A 27,938-nucleotide genomic window follows, 5' to 3' on the forward strand; every position below is an offset into this window, starting at 1 on the left:
TGTGGGGGAGGGGGAACCCACCCAGCTGGGGTCAGAAATGCTGAGAGTACAAGTAAAGGAGACACACCGGAGAGTTTCCTCTGTACAGACAGGGACATGAGTTGTAAACATATTTACACTGTTGTCACGCAGAGACACCACTGCAGCTAGTAAACCAAAATATCTGCCCTTCTTGGCCAGGATGTCTTGAATGACATAAATTTTGAATTATCAAATGTTTTCCGTGGTGCATCTGTCACTTTATGCACAGTGATGCATAAAGTGTGGCCATGCAATAATTCTCATTTCCAATGATCTAATATCAAGACAGTTCTTCTATAGAAAAGCAACTCTTGTCAAAACTGTCGTTACTTCTCACATCAAACTGCCAATTTTAGGAAGCTGGGGTCAAAGAAAATAAGATTCCTCCTCCACTTCTCTCCACTTCTATTATTAAGTAGAATAACAATGAGAGTAGTGATCGTGAGGAATGAGACAAAAAATATGAAAATGTAAATCCCAAATTTCCACTTATAGCTTAGATTTCCAGCCCAAACTGGACTCCAAATTCATATAAGGCCTCCACTTGGAAGTCTAATAGATACTGCAATCTCAAAATGTCTAACACCGAATCCTTAAAATATGTACATCGTGCACATCCCCTCTCTGTTGATAGCAACTCCATTCTTCTAATCGTCCAATCCTTCCACAGGATGATTGGGAACTTTTCTTATTTTCTCATGCTCATATTCAATCTGCCAGATTGAATCTGGGTTCCACCTTTAAGGTATATTCATAATCCAGCTACTTCTCACTGTGTCCGCCATTACTGTGCTATGGCTCCAACCACCACCTTCTTTCTCCTGGGCTATTGTAATATCCACTCCCTTCCACCTGGGGCCCCTATAGGTCACTCAGCAAAACAGCCAGGTGACACTTTTAAAAACATAGCTCAGATCATCTTCCTCTGCTCAAAAGCTTCCAGTGGCTTCCCATTTGTCTGACAGTAATGGCCAGAAGCTTCACATTGATCTCTAAGGCTTTGGGGACCTCACCTCCTACCTCTCTTCCTTGTCACTTGGCTGGGCCACCCAGGGCCTGCCTGCTGTTCCTGGAACAGGCAAGGCTTTTCTGCCTGAGGGGCTTTGTGCCACTCAGTCCCCAGCCTGAAATGCCCTTTCCTCCTTATCCCCTTATCTCCTTCACCTCCTTTAAGTCTTTGTTGAAATCTTATCTCCTCAGTGAGGCTGATCTTCCCCTATTTAATACCTCAACCACTCCCTGACCTTGACACTGGATTCTTCTTCTATTCTACCTCTTCTTTATCTCTCTCTTTCTTTCTTTCCCCTTCCTTCTTTTCCTTCCTTCCTTCTTTCTTTCTTTCTTTTCTTCCTCCCTCCCTCTCGCCCTCCCTTCCTTCCTTTCTTTTTCACAATGTGTTCAGTACCTTTACTCATCTGCTATGTTTATTCTTTCTCCCCACTTAGAATGCCAGCTGTGTGTGGACAAAAAGATCTATATCTGCCTTGTTCATGGCTGTATGCCAATCCTAGAATGGTAACAGACACACAGCAGACCCTCAACACATATTTGTTGGCCAAAGAATTTTAAGTAAAAGTAGCTCATCAAACCAACCAGAAACATTTCCCCCTGAAGACCCTTTTTGTTTTCAGAACAGAAGCATGAAACATAGTCACATGAATTTCAGCTGAGTTCCAACCATGAACTTGACTTTATATCCCTAGTTCGGCGGACTCTCCCATCTATTAAGTTCTCCTTCTCCTGAAGTTCCAAGCAGCATAATAATTCCTTTAATACTTTGTAGGATTTCAGTTTAAATTTATGTTGATGGCACATTTTTCCTTGAACTAGAGGTATCTTTATACTTGTCACCTGCTTCTATTTCAGAGTTTTCAAATTCTGGGTAGCACTCCATTAGTGGCTCATGAAATCATTAGTGTTTCATCATCATAATTTTTAAAATGTGTAAGAGAAATAATTTAGAAAGAGAATAAAACAGAAATAGAATAAAATAGAAGATGCCAAATTAATTATATATAATAGAGGCAAATATTTATTTTGTGATACTTTTGTTTCATATGTATGTCCACATATTGGCTTGTGATATAAATAGTATTTATAACACTGGATTTCTGTCAAAAGGTTGAAAAACACTCTCCTATTTGACTTAAGGTCCACGAGGGCAAAGAAAAGTCTCCTTCATCTTTCTCTTCATTATAGGGCCATCATACTGCCTTATAAATAGGCTAAGAATATGATTTGAATTGAATTGATCCTCTGGACTTCAGAACTTTAGTTTTCATTAAAAAATATTTATATACTGGGGCACCTGGGTGGCTCAGTTGGTTGAGCATCTGGCTTTGGCTCAGGTCATGATCTCAGGGTTCATGGGTTCAAGCCCCGCATCAGGTTCTGTGCTGACAGCTCAGAGCCTGGAGCCTGTCTTCAGATTCTGTGTCTCCCTCTCTCTCTCTCTGATCCCCCCCTGCTCAAGCCTTCTCTCTCTCTTTCTCTCTCTCTCTCTCAAAAATAAATAAAACATTAAAAAATATTTATATACTAATAGATGGCTGACATAAACACCCATTTAAATGAAGCCACCACCCCAAAAGTGATGATGTAGAAGCAATCCCAGAAACTAGTCTTTTACTAGAAGCCCTTGAGTGCCCTCCACCACTGCTGCTCTTTGCACTGTGTCAAACCAGTCATGGTGTGCAAGCATTTGTGTTACTAATCTGCAAAGAGATCATTAAGAGTCAACATTTAGACACCCTTATACAATTGGATACAGTAATTATTTATCTTTCAGATAGAATAATAAAATATGGAGATTGTGTTTTTAAATTTTCCTTTCATTTTTCTGCTAATCCATTTTTACTGTGTTTACAATCATATGGATTCATGGTGGTTGGGAAATTAACAACAACAGCAACAAAAACCTGATGCTTCACAAAGACAGTTTGAGAAGTACCGTTCTAAAATATAAGGGGAAGATGTTCATTTTCAAATAATCAAAAGCACAGATTTCTTGCCCAAGCTCTGTGATTGCCGTTGCTGACAGAAAGTGTCTTATGTAGCCTGGCCCTTGTTGAAGTCACAGTGTGTGTTTGCTATCACTTGGTAGGTTATAGTCATGTATTGTTTCTGAAATGTCCATGTCTCTTGACCATTGACCCCCGAACCTGTGTGATCATGGCCACTGTACTAGTAAAATCTTTTGAGAATCTGCTTCCATATATGTATTTATTGACATAAATCACATACATATTCACCAGGCTTAAATAAAAGGTATATTATAAGACCTATTAAAAACAAAAATTAGAAAGGTTGAGATTAAAAAATGAATATTCATGGAAGTTCTGGTTAAATATTCTCCTCCCTTTTCCTTACGGTGCATATACTTCTACTTCAGTGATTACTCTACACCTATGGCAGCAAACTTTTTCTAGAAAGGTCCAGATAGTAAATATTTTTCACATTCAGTCTGTGTTGCAACCACTCAGCTCTGCCTTTGTGCCATGAAAGCACCAGATGGGTGTGGCTGTGTTTTTGAAAATCTTTATTAAAAAAGGTGGCAACTCAGATTTGACTCAAGGGCCATAGTTTGGTGATCTTTGTTCTGGACTCTAGAGAAAACTGCAAATCCAGATCCACTCTCCCAGTAAGTACAGGTTGCTCTATACACAGCAGCAGCAATTTCTGTTTTAATTTGTTTTAAACTCAAACAAAACCATTTTGTACACAAGGAAGCTAAGGCCCAGAGAAATGACATTCCCTACGACCCCAATAAGGAAACTTCGCTGTGTATAACCACAAGTTATGCCCACTAACCAAGTCACCTTGCACTTTTCATACAACTACGACATTTAATAGTAACCATATTAAATTGTTTTACTGATAAAGAACATTCTGTCTCAGCAAATTGTGGTTTCCTATTGATGGTACTTTCCTCAGATTTCGCTTTATTTCAGTGGACTATATTACATTCATGGCTCAGAAGGCCTAGCTGAATGACTTCTAACTAGTTGTATGGTTGAAAGAACTCAAAAAGAGAGGTAAAAAAAAACACCAGCCATTTGCTTTCAGGATTGGCTCAAAAATTGGCAAGAATTCAGGTTACGAAAGGAAGAAATTCTCAGGAGCTTCATTTCAGTAACTGTACCTGGTATTAATGATCCGTCTAGGTGTTGTTTAAACATGCACAGTCAATACATTATGCAAACAACACCCTGGTCAACAACAACGTAGGGCTTTCACACACACTGCACTTAAGACACAAAGTCATGGTTAATTCATGGCCAAGGATAGAACTAATGTGAGCAGTAAATAAAGTCACGCCCTAAGGGTTAGGAGATCAAGGAGGATGCTGCTACCTGGCAGGGCTCAAGGACATAAGCTTGCACCTCTTTATTTGTTCTGCTTCTGATCCTAGGCCAAGACGTAGCGCAGTGTGGACAGTCAATGTTCAGGGAATGAAAGAATGAATGCCAGGGCTGCTAAAAAGGATTACAGAGAGTTTTTAAAGTTGTCCTCTTTGTTCTCACTTTTACATTTCTTCTTCTATTTCATTAAGGGAATTAAGGAAGAGGGTGAGAAAGAATCTCATGAGAGCAATCTAAATAATAATCCATGTCATGGAAAAGGAATTGAGGTCCAAAGACACAAAATTACTGGGCCAAGACCGCATCACCTGCTAAAGACTTTACAAATAAATAGAATTTACTGAGGTTTTCTCACATTTTCATAGTATCCTTTCAAAAACCAAACTCATTATCCCAAGAATATATCCGGACTATGGAAGATTTCCGAATTTACTCTATCTTTAAAACCAAGAGTAGGAAGCTTTGCTTTGTAACTCTATATATCAAATTCCAAGGGCATGAGAAATATAATTCATGAGCGACCCATCTCCAAAAAGCTCATGTCTATGGGGACCCCATTCTCACCCTTTTCTGACCCTAAAAAACTCTCCAGTGAGAACTGATTTTGAGTGGGGGGGAAGAGAAGAGTCTCATTTTCTCTTATCTTCAATCTAATGAGGGAGTTTCTTGAAATTCCTTTTGACGAAAGACTACAACTTTTCTTCCATAAAAATGCTTAAAATGCAAAAAAAATAAAACTGGTGACTTAGAGTCACACTAAGAGGTAAATAGCTTTTCAGATCTTTTCCAAAGAGTGGGCTCTCATAGCTACAGATTCCGTGGAGAGAAAAAGGCACTGGGGAAAAGCAAAACAAATGTTGCCTCATTTACATTTTTGCTGGAGGCCGCCCTTGTCTCTGAATTTAGTGGAGTCTCTACCAGATCAATTTCCAGGGATTTGTTCTGAACACTTGCAACTCCAGTGCTTGTCCCATTTCTGGGACTCGCCACCTGAGTTTCACTTTCTCCTCTGCCAGCTTGCTTCATGCTCCCAGAAGTCCCTCCCTCTAATGCAATCCTGGCGTTTTCACCAACTATCTCAATGAAGCTCCTTTCCGGATGGGATAAAATACTTAACTGCAGGAAGCCAGGAAGCCATTTCTGAAGTAAAGCGGATTTGCAAGGCAAGGCCTCCCGCTGTCAGATGGTGACCAATGTCTACCCCTACTCAGCTATTTTTGCTTGAGCACCAACCCCTAGGGCTCACTGCCAACTGGCCTCAAGAGTGACTTGTCTTCTTACGCTAGAAGTATGCAAATTGTACCTTGTGAAAAAACTTATTATAGGAGTTTCTTCTTTTGTGATTATAGGAGCAAATATTACATTTCCTGAGAAACCTGTTTTTCTTCCCCTTGAGAAAACAGGCTATTGACCCCTGCTCACAAATGTAAGAGTTACCTTAAGGTGGCGACCGAGCGGCCATTTTGCTGTGGGTCAGAGAACTCTGTGCACCGACACCCCCACCCCCCACCTGCAGACTTGACTGTCCTGCACCAGTTTGAAAACAGCCAATCATGAAGCTCCAACTTCCCATCACCCTGACAGAGGAAGCAACTTATCCCATCCTGCCACGTCCCTGAAATGCCCTTATTTGGTAATCTGCCCTCCCAAGATCAAACCCAGAAGTCTTTCATCCATAAAATACCTCGCCCCTCCCATACCAGGTGCGACTTCCTTGACTCCCCATTCCTGGAGTCATGGAACCTCGCCTGGGAATCGCATATTTCAATAAAGGCTTTCTTGGCTCCATAACTTGGTCTCTTTCTTTCCTCTCATCTCTGCCTCCATCTATTAAATCTTACAACAAAGAACAAATTCTTGCCTTTGCTATGCTAAAAACATTGCCTTGTATTTGAATACTGAGGGCACCTTCCTTCCCCATATGATATGACGCATCTAAGTCATCTACATCAATCACTATTGATAAAGATTATGCATGAGTCTTCTACCAATCTATGTTCTGGGAAATTTTTACACACCAAAGAATTTGTCATCAGAAATCATTGTCTAAGGCAAGTTGTACCTCATACATTTTTTTTCAATAAATAAAGCTGACTCTCCAGTCAGTGCAGAGATGCCTGCCTGGTGAGCAGAAAGAAGCCGAGGCTCTCTCTCTCTCTCTCTTTTGCCAACACCGTCCATCTTTCAGGGAGCCCTGGACCTGTTGGAGGTGGACTCAGGCACTTAACAAGAATCTTTTTAGGCAACTGTAACTCAGCTGACTACTAAAGGAGTCAGGTTGTCACTAAAACAGTATTACTGGTTGGTTGCAGTGGCAGCAAGCTCTAAGATGGATACCTTCAGCAGGAGGTTTATCTGAGAGTATTCTCAGAACCATCAGTCCTGAAAGGTCAAGGAGAGCAGGGCTGGACAGAGAAAGAAGTTGGGCTATAATGCAGTCATAGCAAAGGTCTCGGTCAACCCAAAAGGGAGATCCAGAATGGAGATGGCCCTTCAGAGTTGTCCTGAAATCAGGGAGGAGAACCATTTCACTCAAAACCCAGCTTTGACCAGCCTTTGGATGAAGTCTGTGTCGGAGAAGGACACACTATGTTGGGGAGATCTTGGGCAAGATGGTTCTCTTCAGCTGAGGGAAAGTCCCAAAGAGATCTATCAGCTGAGGGCCACGTCATCAGCATTCCCAGCAGCTGAGCATGTATGTGCTTCTGATCTGGAGGGTGGGGGGATATTTGTGGGGAGCCATGGCATCCACTACAATAAGTCACTGCCCCTTTAAGTATATGCTTTGAACCAGGGCTCAGTGAAATGGAAAACTGTTCATTATTTTTTTTAGAAATCTTACCAAGATCTGTTCTTTTCAGCAAATTATATCACTCGCAGTAATGTCATCCGTGGTGTTAGAGTTACCAATTCAACACACCGGGCTCAATCTGCATTTTCAGCTGTCATGATGATGATAACTCAATGCAAGCATCTGCCTGTTTCACTGTATGTGTGGTCAGACCCACAAATTAAAATGTTTGAAATGCATATTATCATAAATTACTTTTCTGTTCTTCCTCCTTTATATTTCCGTTAAAAATATGTGCATGAGCAATAATATTCATATAAATTTTGTTTCAGGAGAGTAAAGGAAGCATTATATTTGATATAAAAGGAAAGAATTAGATTTGAAAAAAGTAATTTAGGATGAGAACTTGCCCTAGAGTAATTCTCAACCCTGGCTACCCATTAAAATCATCTATGAAGCTGCAAAACATCCTGATGTCCAGGCCATACCCCAGAGTAATTAAATCAGAACCTCCAGAGGTAAAACTCAGGCATATCATTATTTCTGAAACTCTCCAAAGAATTGCAATGTACAGATAAAGGTTAAAAACTCTGTGCCCTAGCACCATGGTTTCCAAACTTGAGGTGTTTCACAATCATCTAGAGAGTTCCTTAAACTATAAATTGCTGGACCCCACTTCCAGAGTTTCTGATGCAATAGCTGTGGGATGAGGTTGATAATTTGCATTTCTAATCAGTCCCTGGGTGATGTGAATGCTGTTAGTTCCAGGACGACACTTTGAGAAACAGGGTCCCACAGGCTTTGTCTGTCTGACCAGAGTTCCCACCACATTTATCAACTCCCCTCATTTTCTCCTTGGGCCCCTGCCCTTCTCCACTAAACAGATTATAAAGTATTTTTAAATTTTCGCTTTATCAACATTTGGAAAGACATTTTTCTCACCCTCTACACAGTTATTTCCAAATCCGACATATCTCCATTCTCATGAGCAGCATCCACCAACCATAAGGTAAGATGACGTCTAACTTCTTCTATTATTTTGTCATCTCTTTTTGTCTTGAATTTCTTTATGATTATAGGCATGAGTCTATAGATTACCAGAGTAGGACTAGAAGCATTCCTTTGAAACAGCAAGCTAATTGCTTCTATTGCACACTTTAATTGCACCATTTACACTGTTGGAAAGCAAATGCACTCACCTGTGTCTTTTCATTATCCTGAGTTGGGCCACTTACAGCTGTTCTTCTCTACCATATAGCATTTTGCTGCCAGGACCTAGAAATGCATCACATTTGTCATGACTCACATCAAGAAATGTCAGTAAATAACACAAAAAGGGGCAGCAGCAATTTGGCTATAATCTTTTCTTAGTTCCCCTTAAAATCAGAATATTTCACAGGTGGATTTAAAATAAGATTTGTTTAATCCCCACCTCCTTGCAATTCTTTCAGTAGGATAGAGGGTTTCTAAAACTTGTATTAAGACTTGTTAAAAAAAATTTAAAAAAGAAATAATAAACTCAAAATGGAGTCACTTGTGCTAAGACCTAAGTCAGCAAACCAAGACTATCTAACCTAATTGTAGTTTGAGCCTCTCCCAGGAATGTTATCTGGAATTACCTGGTCAGCCCTGGTGAGATAATCTGCCCGAGACACCCCCCAACTTCCCCAAAATGAAGGTGAGCTTGCCACAAACAATCCACTCTTTGTCTCACCTCTTTCTGCCTATAAAAGCATTCCATTTTGTATATGTTTTTGGAGATCCTTTCTATCTGCCAGGTGGCAAAATGTCGAATAAAGCTAATAAGATCTTTACATTTTATTCAGTTGAATTTTATTTTTTAACCAATTCATACCCTCCACTCCAAACACTAAATCTGAAAAGACAGTTTGGAGGTTCAGATAAAAACTAACTTTCTTCCTTAAGAAAGCCTGAAAAAAATGGAAACGAAAAAAAGCCCTCATTTTCTCTAGTAAAAGAAAAATATACACAAAATTTTTCAGTTTGGCTAAGATTAATAACTCATAATCTGAAGATATTGGCTTCTGTTGAAGTGAATATCAAGATTTATTGACCTGTGGAGTAAATATTAACGGAGGTGAATCTGAGGTTAATAACAAACCTCAAGGGATAATACATCTTTATATTTGCTGAAATAAAAAGTCAGCCCATATATTGCTCATACATACATTCAAAAACCTCTTTAACCAGAAAGCTCTGGAAATCTCTTTGCTGTGACACGTTGCTTAAATATATGACCAAATTTCCATTTGTATTAACATTCTCTGGGTGTGGAGGCAGCCAGAAAAGCAAAACATTAATCACTTCCTCTGAGAATCATCAGTAGCCAATCAAAGGGCAGCTACTTATTTACATATTAGATTTGATTAGAAGAAACTGATCCTAACTAGCATCTCATTCTCATCAATCTTATTAATGCAGGCAGTGTGTTGACCTAACCCACATCAATATTTGGTCACCTGATAAACTCGTCTTTCCCTTTACATACAAAATAGCCTAAACTCCTAATTTCATACAAATCCAAATAAATATGCATATTGTCAACAACAAAGTTTGTTGACAAAATAAACGAATGTTTGTTAAAGAGGCATTTTTTAAGTTTATTTTGAGAGAGAGAGAGAGACAGGGAGAGAGAGAGAGAGAGACAGAGAGAGAGAGAGAGCGCGAGCGAGCGTGAGCGCATGTGCAGGGAAGGAGCAGAGAGAGAGGCAGAGAAACAGGGAAGAGAGAAAATCCCAAGCAGGTTCTGGACCATTGCGTCTTGAACCTACAAAACCAGGAGTTAATCACCTGAGCTAAAATCAAGAGTCTGATGCTTAACCAACTGAGCCACCCAGGCACCCCTGCAAAAAGGTATTTTTTAAATATAAGAAATATAATTTTACCTGAATAAAGAGAGATTTCTGGGCTATGGTGTTAGACAGCCAGTGTTGAATTCTGGCTTTACAGCTTATTTGCTCTGTGACATTAGGCAAGTGACTCAATGAAATGAAATGAAAGATAAAAATAAATGAAATAAGGACAATCGGGGAAGATGGTGGAATACCCTAGGTTCACCTCTTCCCATGGACACAACTAGGTAACACTCTCATCAGTGTAAATAACCCAGAAAATGACCCACAGACTTGCAGAATAAACCCCACAACTACATGTAGAGAAGTGGCCACATTAAAGAGAACAGGAGGGGCAAAGATGTAGTCAGGAACTAAAGGGCATCAGAGGACTGCCCACAGGAGGGAGGGTGCTGCAGGCATGGGGAGGGAAAGAAACAGTTTCCACACTGGGGAGCCTGTGCAGGGAAGACAAGAGGAATCTCCATAGCATTTGGCTTTGAAAACCAGAGGGGCTGAATTTCATGAATTCTTACAACCAGCAGGACTTAAAATCTGGAATTTAAAAAATTCAGCAGGCTCAGCTCTGGGAGGGCTGGAAAGGGGAGAGAAAACTGAATCTTTGCCCTTAAAGAGACAGCACAACAAATAGCCCATGGAGATTCAGCATAGAAGCAGCAGTCTGAAAGGTGCCTGGGGCATATGAGAGGGAGTCATTTAAGAATCTCAGTGTCCTGGCAGGACAGAAATCACTGGGGAACTTCTCTAGGAACAGAGGAGCTGGCAGGCACCATTTCCCTCCCCCACCCCTGGCATAAACACCCTGCCACTTGCAGGACTCACTACGTTTCTAGTGCTGCTGTGCCCCCCACCCCCACCTCCACTGTGCTTCTGCCAATCCACCCCTTTAGACACCTGTCCTGGTGACGCAGGGCCCCTCTTGCAGAGCAACCAATGCACCCAAAGCTAGCTAGCACCACCACCACCCCAACCCCCCAGCATCACGCCCTGTGCTGTGCTTCCCCAGACCCATCCCTCCAGATGGCGCCTCAGTCCAGGCTCCTGCAAAGGAACCAGGAATGGCAGTTCACAAACCTTGTTCATACCACAGCACCCCTGTGCCACTATGCTTCCTGAATACTGTCCCCTCTAACAGGCTTTTGGCCAGAGTTTATACAGGGCAGTGCTGCATGCCTGGCAGTGCGCAAACAGCCCCCACAGTGGCCAGTGCCACTCCAAAGTGACTCTTTCCCTGGAGAAAGGAAAAGTTAACCACAACCACACAAACCAGCCAGATGGAAGAACCAGCAGTAGACTGGGTGCAGAAAACTGATCCGACTGTAGGCCCCACCCACCAAGGAAAGCTACTCAGGGGCCAGGCAGGGAGAAGACCCTGCAGTCCCATGCTCCATTTCAGAATCGACTCAAGCTGAAAGTGTCCACTAACTGGCCCACTAACAACACAAGAACCAAACACTGTTCACCACAGGCAAAGGGACCCATTGCAGACAACAGGACTGAAGGAAAAGGCAGCTCAGTGGCAACAGCAGGGTGCACACATCATGCAAAGCAGATACTCCTGAGGCACCAGGTTCTGGTGAACAGGGAACACTGCACTGCAGGGCACTATAGGACCTCTTCCTCAAAGACCATTATTTTCAAGTGCAGGAGATGTAGCTCTCTTGCCTGAAACACAAACACATACATAGACACAGAGAGTTAGACAAAATTGGGACACAGAGGACTATGTCCCAAATGAAAGAAGAGGCAAGACCACAGCAAGAGACCTGAGTGAAATGGAGATAAGTAATAGGCCTCACAGAAAATTTTAAGTAATGATTAAAAAGATACTCACTAAACTTGAAGGGAAAAAGGACACCAGTGAGCCCCTTAATAAAGAGATAAAAAAGAACCAATCAGAGATGAAGAACACAATAAATGAAATTAAAAATACACTAGGTGGAATAAATAATAGAGTAGATGAAGAAGAAGAATCAATCAGTGACCTGAAGGACAAAGTCATGGAAAGTAAACAAGCTGAGCAGGTAGGATAAAAAAATTATGCAAAATGAGAATAGACTCAGGGAAATTAGCAACATCATCAAATATAATACATTTTTAAAAAATGTTTAATCATTTTTGAGGGACAGAGAGAGACAGAGTGCAAGCGGGGAAGGGGAGAGAGAGGGAGACACAGGATCTGAGGCAGGCTCCAGGTTCTGAGCTGTCAGCGCAGAGCCCAAGACAGGGCTCAACTCCAGGAACCATGAAATCAAGACCTGGGCCGAAAATGCTTAACCAAATGAGCCACCCAAGTGCCCCACTCTCACGTATAATAGTATTCACATCATAGGGATCCCATAAGAAGAAGAGAAAAAAAGGGGGCAGAAAATTTCTTTTAAGAAATAATAGCTGAAAACTTCTAGAATCTTGGGAAGAAAACAGAAATCCAGATCAAGAAGGCACAGGGTTCCCCCAACAAAATCAACCCAAGAAAGTCCACACCAAAATACCTAGTAATTAAGATGCCAAATTGTAGTGATAAGGAGAGAATTTGAAAAGCAGCTAGAAAAAAGAAAGCAGTTACATACAAAGGAAACTCCATAAGGACATAGACTGATTTTTTAGCAGAAACTTTGCAGGCCAGAAGGGAGTGGCATAATATATTCAAAGTGCTGAAAAACAAAAATCTGCAACCAAGAATACTCTTTTCCAGCAAGTCTATCACTCAGAATAGAAAGAGAGATAGAGTTTCACAGACACATAAAATTTAAAGGAATTCAAGAGCACTAGCCCAGCCTTATTACAAGAAATGCTAAAGGGGACACTGAGTGGAAAAGAAAGACTATAAACAGATGTAAATAAAGTAGGAAGCACTAAAGTAGCAAAAATACATGTATATGTAGTAATAAGTCAAGAGACTCTCATAATATAAGGATATAAAGTATGACACTATATACCTAAACTGTGGGGAGGAGTAACAGATGGGTTCAAACTTACATGACCATCAACTTAATACAGACTGCTATATACAGAAGATGTTACATAAAAACCAAATGGTAATCACAAATCAAAAACCAATAATAGATATGCAAAAAAAAAGAAAATATCCAAGCATATCACAAAAGAAAGCCAATTAAACATAAGAGAGCAAAAGAACAGAAAAAAAGAAACTACAAAATAAGCATAAAACAAGTAACAAAATGGAAATGCATACCTATCAATAATTACTTTGAATATAAATGAACTAAATGCTCCAATCAAAAGGCATAGGATAAAAGAATGCATAAAAAAAAATCAAGACCCACATATATGCTACCTACCAAAGAGTCATCTCAGTCCTAAAGACACATGCAGATTCAAAGTGAAGGGATGGAAGAGCATTTATTATACAAATGGAAGTGAAAAGAAAGCCAGGTAGCAATATTTATACTGGACAAAATAGATTTTAAAACAAAGACCATAGCAAGAGACAAAGGACACTACATAATCAGTAAGGGGACAATCCAACAAGAAGACATAATGATTATAAATATTTAGGCACTCAACAATGGAAGCACCCAAACACTTAAAGCAGTTAATAACAAACATAAAAAAAGTAATTGATGGTAATACAATAATCGTAGGGGACATTAACATGGCACTTATATCAGTGGATAGATCATCCAAAAAAACCCAAACAAACAGGAAACTGTGGCCTTGAATGACACACTGGACCAGATGCATTTAACAGATATATTCAGAACATTCCATCCTAAAATAGCAGAATACAGTTGCCTTCATGGCTCAGTTGGTTAAGCATCTGACTTTGACTCAGGTCTTACAGTTCATGAGTTTGAGTCCTACATCGGGCTCTGTGCTGACAGCTCAGAGCCTACAGCCTGTTTCAGATTCTGTGTCTCCCTCTCTTTCTCTGCCCCTCCCCTGCTCACACTCTGTCTATCTCTTTCTCAAAAATAAAAAAACATTAAAAAAAATTTTTAAACAGTAGGATACACATTGTTTCAAGAACCTATGGAACATTATCCAGAATAAATCACATATTAGACCAAAAAACATGTATCAACATATTTAAAAAGAGAAAAGTCATTCCATGCATGTTTTCTGAACATAATGCTATGAAACTAGAAATTAACCACACACAAAAAAGTCTGGAAAGAACACAGAAACATGAAGGTCAAATAACATGCTACTAAATAATGACTGGGTTAATCAAGAAATAAAAGAGGAAATAAAAAAATACATGGAGACAAATAAAAATGAAAACATAACAGTTTTAAATATTTGGGATGTAGCAAAGGCTGTTCTAAGCGGGAAGGTTTTTTTTTTATGTTTATTTATTTTTGAGACAGAGAGAGACAGTGTGTAAACAAGGGAGGGGCAGAGAGAGAGGGAGACACAGAATCTGAAACAGGCTCCAGGCTCTGAGCTATCAGCACAGAACCCAAAGTGGGTCTCGAACCCACAAATTGTGAGATCATGACCTGAGCTGAAGTTGGATGCTTAACCAACTGAGCCACTCAGGTGCCCCTTAAGAGGGATACAGTTCTACCTCAAGGAGCAAGAAAAATGTAAAATAAACAACCTAACTTTACACTCAAAGAAGCTAGGAAAAGAAGAACAAACAAAGCCAAAATCAAAAAAAGGAAGGAAATAATAAAGATTAGAGGAGAAACAAATGAAATAAAAATTAAAAAAATCAATAGAACAGATCAATGAAACCAGGATCTGGTTCTTTGAAAGATCAACAAAATTGAAAAACCTTTAGCAAGAGTCATCAAAAAAAAAAAGAGAGGATTCAAATCAACAAAATCAGAAATGAAAGAAGAGAAATAACCAACACTGAAGAAATACAAAGGATTTAGGAAAATATTATAAAAAATTACATGCCAACTAATTGGGCAACCTAGAAGAAATGGATAAATGCCTAGAAACACATAACCTCCCAAAACTGAACCAGGAAGAAATAAAAAAATTGAGTACACTGATTACTAGTAATGAAATTGAATCAGTAATCAAAAAACTCCTAACAAACAAGAGTCTACAAATAATAAAATACTTAGGGATAAACCCAACCAAGGATTTGATAGACTCATACTCTAAAAACTATAAAACATTGATGAAAGAAATAGAAGACAATACAAATGGAAGTTTATTCCACGCCAATAGACTGAAAGAACAAATATTATTAGAATACTCACACTATCTAAAGCAATATACAGATTTAATATAATCTCTATCCAAATACCAATAGCACTTTTCACAGAACTAGAAAACATAATTCCAAAACTTGTATGGAAACACAAAAGACCCTGAATAGCCAAAAGAATCTTTCCCTTTTTTTTTAAGTTTATTTATTAATTTTAAGAGAGTGCAAGCACAAGTGGGGAAGGGGCCGAGAGAGAGGGAGAGAAAATCCCAAGTAGGCTCCACACTGTCAGCATGGGGCCCAACACAGGGCTCAAACTCATGAACCATGAGATCATAACCTGAGCCAAGATCAAAAGTCAGACACCTAACCGACTGAGCCACCCAGGTGCCCCCGAAACAATCTTGGAAAAGAAAAACAAAGCTGGAGGTATCACAATTTCAGGTTTCAAGTTATACCATGAAACCGGAGTATTCAAAACAGTACGGTACTGACACAAAAACAGACATATAGTTCAACAGAACATGAAAGAAAACTCAGAAACATACCAATGAGTATATGGTCAATTCATCTTCGACAAAAGAGGCAAGAATATGTAATGGGAAAAAGTCTCTTCAACAAATCATATTGGGAAAACTGGATATCTATATGCAAAAGAATGAAACTGGACTGCTTTCTTACACCATACACAAAAATAAACTCAAAATGAATTAAAGATCTAAATGTGAGACCTCTAACTATAAAAATACTAAACGAGAGCACAAACAACAATTTCTCTGACATAGACCACAGAAACATTTTTCTAGATATGTCTCCTGAGGCAAAAAAAATAAAAGCAAAACTAAACTATTTGGACTACATCAAAATAAAAATCTTCTGCACAGCAAAGGAAACAATCAATGAAACTGAAAGACAATGTATTGAATAGGAGAAGATATTTGCAAATAACATATCCAATTAAGAGTTAGAATCCATGGGGCATCTGGGTGACCCATTTGGTTAAGCTTCTGACTCTTGATTTCAGTTCAGGTCATGATCTTATGGCTGTGAGATGGAGCCCCGTGTTAGGTTCCACATTTATAGTGGAGCCTGCTTAAGATTCTCTCCCTCCCTCCCCCTCTGTCATCACACATACTCTCTCCCTCTTTCTCTCTCTCTCTCTCTCTCTAAAAATAGTCTGTTCATAAAGAGAAGAATTAGTATTCAAAATATATAAAGAACTCATACAACTCAATATCCAAAACACAAATAATCCATTTAAAAATGGGCAGAAGACATGAAAAGACATTTTTCCAAAGAAGACATACAGATAGCCAATAGACACATGAGAAAGATGTTCAACATCACTCATTATCAGGGAAACACAAATCAAAACTACAATTAAATATCACCTCACACCTGTAAGAATGACTAAAATCAAAAACACAAGAAACAGCAAGTGTTGGCAAGGATATGGAGAAAAAGGAATCCTTGCACAAGGTTGGTGGGATTGCAAACCAGTGCAGCCCATGGCAAACAGTATGGAGTTCCTTCAAAATATTAAAAATAGAACAACCTTCCAATACAGTAATTGGACTAATAAGTCATTATCCAAAGAATACAAAAACACTAGTTGAAAGGTATGCATGCACCCTTACATTTATTGCAGTCTTATTTAGCCAAATTACGGACGCAGCTCGAGTCCATCAATAGATGAATGGACAAAGAAGATGTGATGTATATACACCAATGGAATATTGCTGAACCATAAAAAAGAATGGAATCTGGGGCACCTGGGTGGCTCCGTCAGTGAAGTGTCCAACTCTTGATTTTGGCTCAGGTCATGATCTCATGACTCATGGGTCTGATCCCCACATCAGGCTCTGAGCTGAGAGTACAGAGCCTCCTTGGGATTCTCTCTTCTCTCTCCCTCTCTCCTTCCTTCTCTCTCTCTCTCTCTCTCAATTAAATAAATAAACTTTAAAAAAAAAACGAATGAAACCTTGTCATTTGCAACAACATGGATGGAGCTAGAAAGTATTGTGCTAAGCAAAATAAGCCAGACAAATACCATATGATTTCACTCATATGTGGAATTTAAGAAACAAAACAAATAAGCAAAGGAAAAGAGAGAGAGAGACAGCAGGCAGACAGACAAACCAAGAAACAGACTCTTAGCTATAGAGACCAAATTGATGGTTAGCAGAGGGGAGGTGGGTGGGGGGTGGGTGAAATATGTGAAGGGGACTAGTGGTACACTGACCATGATGAGCACTGATTTATGTATAGAATTGTTGAACTACTATATTGTACATCTGAAACCAATATAACACTGTATGTTAACTAAAGCAGAATTAATATTTTAAAACTTAATTAAAAATAAATAATTGATATTAAATAATAAATGAAGTAAAACAAAGATAATAATAGCATGGACTTCTTAAAGTTGTTGGGAAGATTAAATGTGCTAGGACATGCAAGTGCCTTAAAGTATGTGCTTAGGATGTAGCAAGGGGTATATAAATGCATGTTGTAACAAAGTTCCAGGGAAAAAGGAATTTCAGGGCCATTTGCCCCAAAGTCTTAAACCTTTTTGTGCATGTGATCTAGTTTTTATTCTGTTTTGTTTTTGTTTTTGTTTAGTCTGATCTATGGAGAATATTCAGTGTTGTTACCATTGCTATTTATTTAAATTTAGTTGCCAACATATAAAATTCAGGAAAATTCCATGTATAATAATCAGAATTTTTGCTTTGAAAAAACCGCAGGACACACACCTGTACCTGACTCCTCAGAGGACAAGTCAACTGGTGCCGAGGGGCACACGCCTGTTGTTGGAAGGACAGGGGCCGCTGGCCCATTTTACAAAGTGCGTGCTGTCCATTTGCCATGGTCCCCACCCCTCTCACTCCCCATCCTGAGGCTGCACGTCAACTGGCTGGTATTATTACCCCATTCACACCACTGGCTACTCCTATAGTAAAATAAAACAGAAAGAAAACTGTATCCTCCCCCTGGAGACTTTTTCAAAAATGGAAAACAAAACCAACCCAAAGAGCCACGTGTTTCAAGAAAAACATTAGCCAGACATATCTTCTGGAACATTAAGAGGAGTTCTAGGTTTAATATGCCAACAAAGTATGTCTGTAGCAAAAGAATACAACTTAATCTGCCATTAGGAAACCCAACCATGAGAAGAAGCATGGCTAGCATGTGGAAAGGGTACTGAGGGAAAGCTTAATGTCTATAAAAAGAGGCTGAAATTTCAACAGTGTTTCTGGGAGAGTGAGGGAAATAGGCGGTCAGGTTGTGAAATGCAGTCATGCACATTTTTACATCCGCTACCTGTCCCGTCCTGCCCAGGCAGCTACGGTGAATCTGCCCTTTGACCTAAGCCATACTTGCACTGTATAAATGACGGACCGGATGCCAGAGAAGCGTAGGGATGGGACTAATTGTAGCACGCTAATGAGAGGCGGAAATAAGACTGCAACCTGGTCTCTTGGCTCCACTCCAGATCCCTTCTAGGATTCAAGTGCAAAAGTAAATGGCTTCCAGTGTGACTTCCTAATGACACTCAGTGTGAATACACACTTTCCTGTGACTTGAATTTCAACCTTCTCATCCTCTCAGGAGACAGCAGGGAAAGGCATTTAAGTAAATGTGAGTGTTAGCTCTCCAGTTAGAAAACACTAATTGCGGTCCTAGAATTAGACTTGCCCAAAGTGTTTATGAGAAAGAATAAAATATTTGATCCACTGGTTTCTGGGTCAACAAACTATATAAATGAAGACAACTCTCATCAAAGCCTTAATTACCAAAATGAAAATCTTAAGAGTGAAAATATAAAACAAGCAGTAAATATGCATTTGGTGACATATCATCAGTTGCCAGTAATTACTCCATTTTTGTACCTTAATACAGTAGAAACAGGCTTTATTTCTGTTGAAGAAAATGCAGCATTGTTTTACTTAACCTTTGTCAAATCTCTGATTCACCCTATTCATTTTTTTTCTTTTATCTTTAAAAATGTTTTTACTTATTTTTGAGAGAGAGAGAGACAGAGCAAGTGGGGAAGGGGACAGAGAAAGAGAAAGAGAGAGAAAGAGAGAGAGAGAAAGTCCAAAGCAGTCTCCAGGCTCTGAGCTGTCAGCACAGAGCCTGACACGGGCCTTGATCTCACAAGCTATGAATTCATGACCTGAGCCAAAGTCGAACGCTTAACCAACTGAGCCACCCATGCATCCATATATTATTTCATTTTCTACAATTTTATGAGCCCACTGGTCAGATACCTTTGGAAATACTGCAAGATACATGTCTTTAAAAATAAGGGCTGGAACAAAAACACAAACAAACAAAACTACCCCTTTTCACACAGACAAACATGCAATTTATTAATTTCAAAGGCTCCACTATCAATATCTACAATTATTTACTCCAATGCTTTTTGTTGTCTCTGCCTTTGCTATTTTCTTTTCAGCCAATGGCTTTTTCCAAATAGGACATGAAAATTCTTATTCTGTTGCTTATTTTATCTTTGGTGAGGTGAGTTGTTTTTTTTTTCCCCTTTTGTTTCAAGATAGTAACTGATCGTTTTCTTCAGTATTGCTCTCTTCATTCAAGGCAATGGGGCTTTGAGAATTGTCTCAAGGGAGCACTCCCTGAAAATCAGTTTTCAGACTTTGGTTTCCAAAACTCTAAACTTCGCTAGTCAAACACCAAGAGATAGAGCCTAAGGAAAAGTACTGAAGAGAGGGAAGTTGTCTTCAGAAAATTGAGAAAGGGACAAGATGTGACATGGGGGCTTCAAGATCCCCAGAAAAAAGAGGTTCTATATCCCCTGGGAGAGATCAAGACAAAACCCCAGGGGAGGAGGCATGAGGAGGAGGTGTGAGGAATGCGGAGAGTTCAGTCTTCCCTCCGAATTCCATACTGTTCATCTGAGACCTCCAGATGAGACAGAGGACAGTGAGTTTAAGAGAAAAGGACACCCCAGCTCTCTCGAGTGTAGACTGATGTCCTAGATGTATCTTCACAGGTAGACAACCCCCACTCCCTCCCAGTGCCTTGGCCCTAAGCAATCTGCATGGGATTGCAACCCCTCGCAGAGGTTAGGATTTTGGAGAAGCCGATGGGAACTTCCAAATGGACTGAGCAGAAAGGAGGGATAGTCAAAATGCAAATACAATTGTGAGGCTTTTATCCTGTTTTTTTTCTTGCATATCTAGTTTGTGAACTCATTTAAGGACAACACTCAAGCATCAGAATTATTTTGACTTAAAAATACAGTGAACAGCCCTATTGGTTTTCAGTAATGAGGTTAACTCCCTTTCAACATCTCTGAAATCCCCTTACTAAAAACCTGTCTTCCCACCACTGGCCCAGGCACCCAAACTGGAAACAAGGGTTTCTCTTTGCTTCGTTGGTTTCTTTTACTCCCCAACCCAACTATCATTACCTTCTCCTTTTCCATCATCTTTGTGGCTGCCAAGTCCTTCAGATTCTGGCACCTAATTGTTGCTTTGGTCTATCCCCTTGTGATGCTAATGTTACACGTCAACTTGACTGGGCTAAGGAATGCCCACATAGCTAATTCTGGGTGTGTCTGTAAGGGGGTTGGCTGGAAGAGATTAGCATTTGAACCACTAGAGTAAGAATGTCCTCCCTCACCAACGTCGTGGGTAGAAAACATGCAATCCCTAAGAGCCCAGGTAGAACAAAGTGCAGAGAAAGGGTGAATTCTCTCCCTCTTCTCTTCAGCTTAGGTGGCAAATTGCACCTGCTCTCTGATATACACCCCAGTCACCATCTGCTGGCTATTATAATGATAATAGTATCAAACACATGGCACTGACACTGTACTTTGCATGGTTGTAAATGGTCTAGATACACTCATTTTACCCATATCACCTTCCTGTAAAGGAAATCTTGTCACCTTCCTCTCCATTTTATAGATAAGCAAACTAGGCATAGAGAAATTTATAGACAAGCCCAAAGCCATGCAGATCTGGGATTCAAAACCACACACAGCTGTGGGGTGGGTACCTTTAGCTATTCTGCCTCAGTTATCTCCACATGGGGTACAGAAAGACCAGTAGGGCTTGGAGGAAAAGAAATCTAGATTTCTCCTACCCACTCCAAGGGTTTTCTCTGCAATTGTGTGAAGACAAGGTTTATATCAGGACCCTATGACATGGGTGACCTTCAAAGACCTTCAACTTAAGGCTCAATTTTACCTTAGAAGACAGCTAGCTAGCTACAAGTCATACCATTATAAGTTAATCTGCTATTTCCTACAGATAAAATGTGATAAATTAGGTCCTATTTCTGGAAAACCATTTGATTCCACAAAAATACACACATCACAAAAAAAATCCATGAAAGGAACAGAAATGTGAGCTTTCACAAACATTTCTAATGTTAAAAAACACTTAATGTAAGTTTGGTTGCTGCATGTACTAGTCTCCTTGAAGTTTGTTAAAATACAAATCAATGAAGTTTAGATTGAAGATAAATTATTTTTTCTAGCAGATTTCCCCCTAGCAAGCACAGGCATATGTCACTGCTCTAGGCATCTCAGACTTGAATTCAAAATTAGAGTGATTTGTCTCAAAAATTTTATTCCAAGCCAGTGTGAATGAATGGAAAATTTTTGCATAGTGAAAGCTGGAAGAAAGACTGTTTCCATGATGTCATTTTTTTCAATGATCTCTTGTTCTTCTACTTCAATAAGGCTGTTGACAATGACCTCTGCCTGATCTGTCAGTATTGCTAATCATTATAGTCATTATTGATTACCCTCTTGGTTTTGGTATTTTGGTGTTCTGATATGTGTTACTAAAACTTCAGGCAGTGTTATTGATGTAACAACTGTTGTTTTAGAATTTAAATAAATCTGAAAAATATTTGCATATTGATTGCATGTTTAAAGAGCTCTCTTCTGCATTCAAATTTCATCTTGAACAAAGCTTTCTTGTTGAGAAAGCATTTTTCTAAAGCTCCAGAATCCTCAAGAAGAGGAGGAAAATGACAATTGATAAAGTAAAGCTTCATTCACAAGAATAATTCTTATCTAGTTCAAAGGCTTTCTGAAGAAGAGGTATATAAATCTGACAGTTTTGAAATTGGAACAGGTAACTCTGCTTTGGAATATCAGAAGTACAAGATAAAACCAAAGAAGACATAGATAAACCTGAAATGCTTTCTTTGAGACAAAAAATACTGCCCTTTATCTCCCTCTTTCTGACCTTCCTCTCTCTTTCTCTCAACCTCTCTCTCTCTTTCTCCTCAAAGAGTCCCCCTCCAATAGGAGATACAATTATAAAACTACTTGAAGATGACTTTCTCATAGTTCCTGATGAAACACACAAAAGCCATCTCAGCAGCTAGAAAAAGTTGAGCAAAAATGTGCTCACAACTCCCCAATTACGGTACTAACACACATTGCCTTTATTTTGTTTTACTTTCAGATTTAGCATTTTTATGTAAAAAAAAAAAAAGCAAATTGCATTTAAAATGTTTTAATGATTATAATTTTTTCCAATGTAATGTGCTTTTGAATGATGCTTTATTATTTTATCTGTTAATGTGTATTTAGCATTTTTTATTTTTAATACATTTGCAACTTTCTAAGCATTTTATAATGTATTTGTAGCTGTTGAGGTTGGAAATGTGTTTCTGTTCATTTGCTAGTTTTCAAAATTACTTTATGGTGTGCATGAGTGGCTCAGTCCTTTAAGCGTCCAACTCTTGGTTTTAGCTCAGGTCTTGATCTCAGGATCCTGAGATCAAGCCCCCCATTGGGCTCTGCACCGACACTGCAGAGCCTACTGGGGATCCTCTCTCTCCCTCTCTGTCTCTGCCCCTCCTCTGCTCATGATCTCTCTTGCTCTATCAAAATAAACTTTAAAAATTGTTTTTTAAATTACACTTCCATATTAATAAAACTGTGTGTGTTGTGGATGATTTGCTTCCTGAGGAGGGCTACAGCATTTAAATGCCTATGTTTGCATTTTGGTTTATGATCACAGTGGTGCCAAGATGAATGCCTTTCATTATTACAAGCTAACAATAATAGGAGAGACGGATTATATGTAAATGTTAAATAATTCCTTCCTGCCATGAAGGTTAGAGAACCTCATGACCTCTGCAAATTAGGGTTTGCAGAAGTTCTCTCACAGAAGAATGGTGGGGAAGATGGTCCTTCAACACAGCATCTTGTAATATAGGCGTTGTGAAGCTCCCAATCTAGGAACACACAGTCCCTATTTATCTTGAAATGGCAACTTGGTTTCGGCAAAACACGATCACCTGTCACACAAAATTGATGTTACGTTGATTCTTAATGGTCTTATACTTTTTAAGTTTTAATGTATAATTTGTTTTGATTCATGCCTTTTTAATAAATGTGAGCGTTAAGAAGTTTATTGAAACTTCTAGGTTTATGTATATTTAAGTAAAGTTATAGGAAAAGCAATTTAAGCTGGTGTTGGAAGCTAAGAAAACTTTCCTCTCTAAGGCGGCATCTGTATATTAGTTGAGCTTGAGAAACAGTGAACATCCTATTTAGAGAACCTTCTCTTTAAACTCTCTGTTCCAAATAAACTCAGTCAAAGCAGCATGAAGAGGAACATAGCTGACTTCAAATGAAGGCATCCATTGGAACTTTTTATTATCCCAGTGTACCTGCCCTAGCTGGTGTGAATGGTGGCTGCTAATGATTCATAGCTACCCCGTTCTCTGGAGAATTGCCCTCAGACAAAAGAGAGCTCACATGAAAGATTTTGCCTTCCTTTCCCAACTGGGGACGCCCCACAGACATTGACTGGTTGACTTGGAGGTGCAAAAGTCCAGTCCTCTTGTCTCCAGATGCGCTCAACTCTGTGATACAGATCACACTTCCGAGTTCTCTGTGGGATCAAGCAAAAGCTGACTCCAGATGAGTCCATATCCTTCCTTAGCATCTTTTATTCTTTCTCTTGCTTCCTTTATTCTTTCTCCACTGAGGGCACACCCTCAACATGCAGCCGAGTTCCTGTCTCAGTCTCTTTCTAGGGACCCACACCTAAGATACCCTTCTGATCCATAAGAAACGTACATGGCACAAAGACAGGGTCTGCCGTTTGAGCACACGTGAAGTCCCTGTAGAAATTCTTTCTCTTCTCTCCTCATTACCATGAATAGGAGACACATATCTTATTCTTCAAAACATGAGATTTAATAACCAAAGAACTCTGGCAGATTTAATTTGGAGATTTCTGACTCAGAGTTTGTGTGAAAATATCCAAACCAAAATGATTCTTTTTATATATTTCTAAATTTCTAAAACCAATGTTCAGGATACAATTATATGAAACTTTTTTCTAATCTGAGAACTCAGCATCTCGCCAGGCACTTGCTGCTACAGCTGATGAACCACATCTGGACCCTGGAACAAATACACCTGCAGCCAGCTGTCCATCTTTATCCATAGTCATCATGTCTCTGTATTTGGTAGAAACAACTTGTCTCCAAGTATGGAAAATGGAGTCTTTGATTGTCAACCTCTACTATGTGTGCCATTTCATGAAGCTTATAGAATTAGACATTTTTGTACTTCCTGTCATCCCATAGCAACCCCACTTGCCCTTTGCCTCGGCCTAGAAGTAAAAAGCAGAAACTTATGCCAATTAACATTGAGTTAATCATAAAATAGCAATATTGATCAGCTATTGATCAGCACTTACTAAGTATCAATTGCCATACAAAGAACTTTATGATTATTATCTTACTTCACTCTCACAACTGCCCTGTGATGTGACTATGATCTCCATTCTACTGATAAGCAATCTGAGACCTGGAGAGATTAAGTAAGGTGTCCAAGATCACATGACTAGCAATGATCTTTTTCATTGCTCAGGTCTTTTCCGTCTATGCCTTACTTTCTCATTGCTGCAACAGATCCTGTGAAAATGTTTGGTTTTTGGCCAAGATTTCAAATCCCCAGCATTACCTACAGTCAATAATCTATGAATCAAATGCTCACTTCTGATGATAGTTCCTTGTTACTGTAGCAAGTTATTTTAAAGCTCTCTTTCTGTTTCTCCAGTTGTATGTAAGAAGGGTACGTAAGGGAGGGTATTCCCCCATTTATAATATGTATCCTTCAACAAAATGTTAATTTGCTTAACACTCACAATAATAATGAAACAATTATTGAAGTTTGGTTACTGGTCTATTAGGGTTTATTCTACTATTCTGTATATTTGTGTATGTGTGTGTTTGAAAAATGTCTAAAACTTAACAAAACACAACCAAAAAGAAATACTTAGAATGTCTTCTCAACTAATGTGGTTTATTTACTACAGAAAAGGAATTAATGTGTTTGCCATATAAGCATACTTATATTATGGAGTCATCTTTTTTTTGAGATTTAATTTTAATTTTAGTTATCTCTACACCCAACTTGGGGCTTGAACTCATGACCAAGAGATCAAGAGTCACATGCTCTACTGACTGAGCCAGCCAGGCACCCCGATGGCTCCATTTAATACATCTAACATTAAAAAAAAATCTACATATCATCAGAATTTGCATTTGAATCTGAGGTACAGAAATCCTATTAGATTGACCTAAACCAGTTGGGGTCGTTTTTCCTCTTACAAGAAGTCTGGAGGTAGGCAGACGGGGCCTGTGCAGCAAGCCCATGAAATCATCAATATCTCAGTTCCCTCCATCTTTTTCTTCACCATCCTGGCCATTGGCTGCATCCTAATGCTCGCGCATGGCCGACGCATCTCCAGGTGCCATGTGTGTAGTCCAAGCAGGAGCAAGGGGACAGCGCCATTGTTTTCCCTAGTGTCGATTTATTAAGGAAGGCAAGTCTGCCTCAGGGACTCCTTCCACTAGGTCATAGACCAAAACTCTGAAGCCTGGCCACCCATAGCTGCAGGGAGGCTAGGAACTTGGGGATCTCACTTTCCAGTTTTATAGCTGCATTTCTAACTAAAATTTTGTATCGAATATTGGCATAAATCTTAGTTTGCCGAGGGAGTCCTGGTTTACACTGCCGGTACCAGCATAGTCATCCTTAGGGTCCCCTTTTAGCCTCAAGTGTCCCTGTTTGGATGACAAATGATATGGCTCACCTTTCTATAATAGAGAATGGCAAACGAAGTGCTAAGCAAACCAACCTTTAGAATCTGCCATACTCCAGCAAGCAAAATAATTGAAAATCAATGTAAATCTTAATTTACAGTCATTCATGAAAACACCAAAGGAGTGTATATTTATAACACAAAGCTGAATATTTTTTCAGATTTTCCTTCCCATTTCTCTTGCTGTCAGTATCTTACACGTGCATGGCTGATGCCCTGAAGTGCCTTTTCTCGTCCATTCTAAGTCCAGAAAATTCTCTCTCTAACTCAGTCGGTGCTGCCTCCCTTCTCTCCCTTCCTATCCCTGCTCTGGCTCAGGACTTTATTGTGCAGTTCCTCTGAGTGTCTCCACCACATGGTGCTCTTTCTTTCTTTCCCCACCTCTGTGGTAGAGTAACTAGACCTTTTTCCATCTCGCCTTCACCCCTCACCAAAAAGCAATTGCTTCTACTGCTATTGACAACTGCCTTGTAATAGAGTGAGGGTCAGTCTGAGACAGAGCAGGGAGAACCCAGAGGAGTGGTGCGGAGCCCTGAGTGTCCTGCCCTGGAGCCCAGCCTACGCATAGAGCTCCAGAAATGAAAGACAGCAGATCTTGCTCAAGCCCATGTGAATCAGGCATTTCCTCCCTATAGACAAAGACATCCTAACAAATACACTGGATTCCGTACAAACTGAGGAAGTCCCAGCATAGAATCTTCGTGGATGGTAGAAGACGGGAGAAGAAAGATTCACAAATTTGTAAGCCAATATTTCATATTCCCACTATGTAGCTCAATATATTTTTCTTTTGTTCTTTTCAAAAATGAAGCAGTGCCCCTTTAAGAAATTTGAGAAAGGAAGTAAATGTGTTTGCTGTTCTTTAAGATGGGTGGGCATTAGCTGTTCTAAACTGAACCATTTTAAAAACAAAGCCAGGGCCTCACTTGTTGATGCTGTTCTGGGAGAACCATCTCCCACCTGGGGGAAAAATACAAAGCTGTGCGTGTACATGTTGAAAATGTGATATGGGAATGTACATCCATGTGGACATGTGGACCCGTGTACACAGGTGCAAGGGACAAGCAGAGCAGAGTGATAGAAGTGTCAATTTGGTTTCAGAAATACAAAACTTTGGCACGAGGCTCCTGTGAAGGCCAAACACCTTTGTGGGCAGCAAATAGCAATGACAGCTCACAGAGGGATCGAAGGACATCCCTCTGATAAAGCAAAATAATGGAGGGAAGGGGCTATAGCGCTGAGAAGTCGCTAGAAAACTGGCAGAAACATGAGGGATAGAGCCCAAATGACAGATCCTCATACCAAACAGGTCTTTTGACTATGGACAATCCTTCAGAAGCCATGATGGCCCAGGGATGGTCAACTTTGCAAAAAGCACTGGAGAAAGATTATGGCAAACTTCGAACACACAATCAAAGGTAGGTTGGGAAGGAATAAATCCCAGTGGGTTTTTGGAAACACCGTGTCAGTATGTATCTGAGGCTGTGTTCCTCTAAATCTCATTCTGTATTATAATGATCTTTTTTGGCTAACAATGTATGTACTAGTATATGTTTAGGTTCTTATGCTAAATTTTCTTTTTTATAACAAGGAACACCGATGGGACCTTCTTCCTTACCTGGCCTGTGAGTGATGGATACATTCCAA

The 27,938-nt window shown here is 39.6% G+C and overlaps 1 protein-coding gene across 1 annotated transcript in view; it reads right to left on the reverse strand.

The window, feature by feature from the left end:
* GADL1 (glutamate decarboxylase like 1) overlaps positions 1 to 27,938 on the reverse strand; it is a 276,305-nt gene that overhangs the window by 228,699 nt on the left and 19,668 nt on the right. Inside the window, exon 3 of the mRNA XM_029940382.1 lies at positions 8,373 to 8,448. The gene's annotated coding sequence lies outside the window, so the exon portion shown is untranslated. The remainder of the gene's footprint in view (positions 1 to 8,372; positions 8,449 to 27,938) is intronic.

Source organism: Suricata suricatta, chromosome 5, assembly GCF_006229205.1.
Source record: "Suricata suricatta isolate VVHF042 chromosome 5, meerkat_22Aug2017_6uvM2_HiC, whole genome shotgun sequence".
Classification (NCBI taxonomy): Eukaryota; Metazoa; Chordata; class Mammalia; order Carnivora; family Herpestidae; genus Suricata; species Suricata suricatta.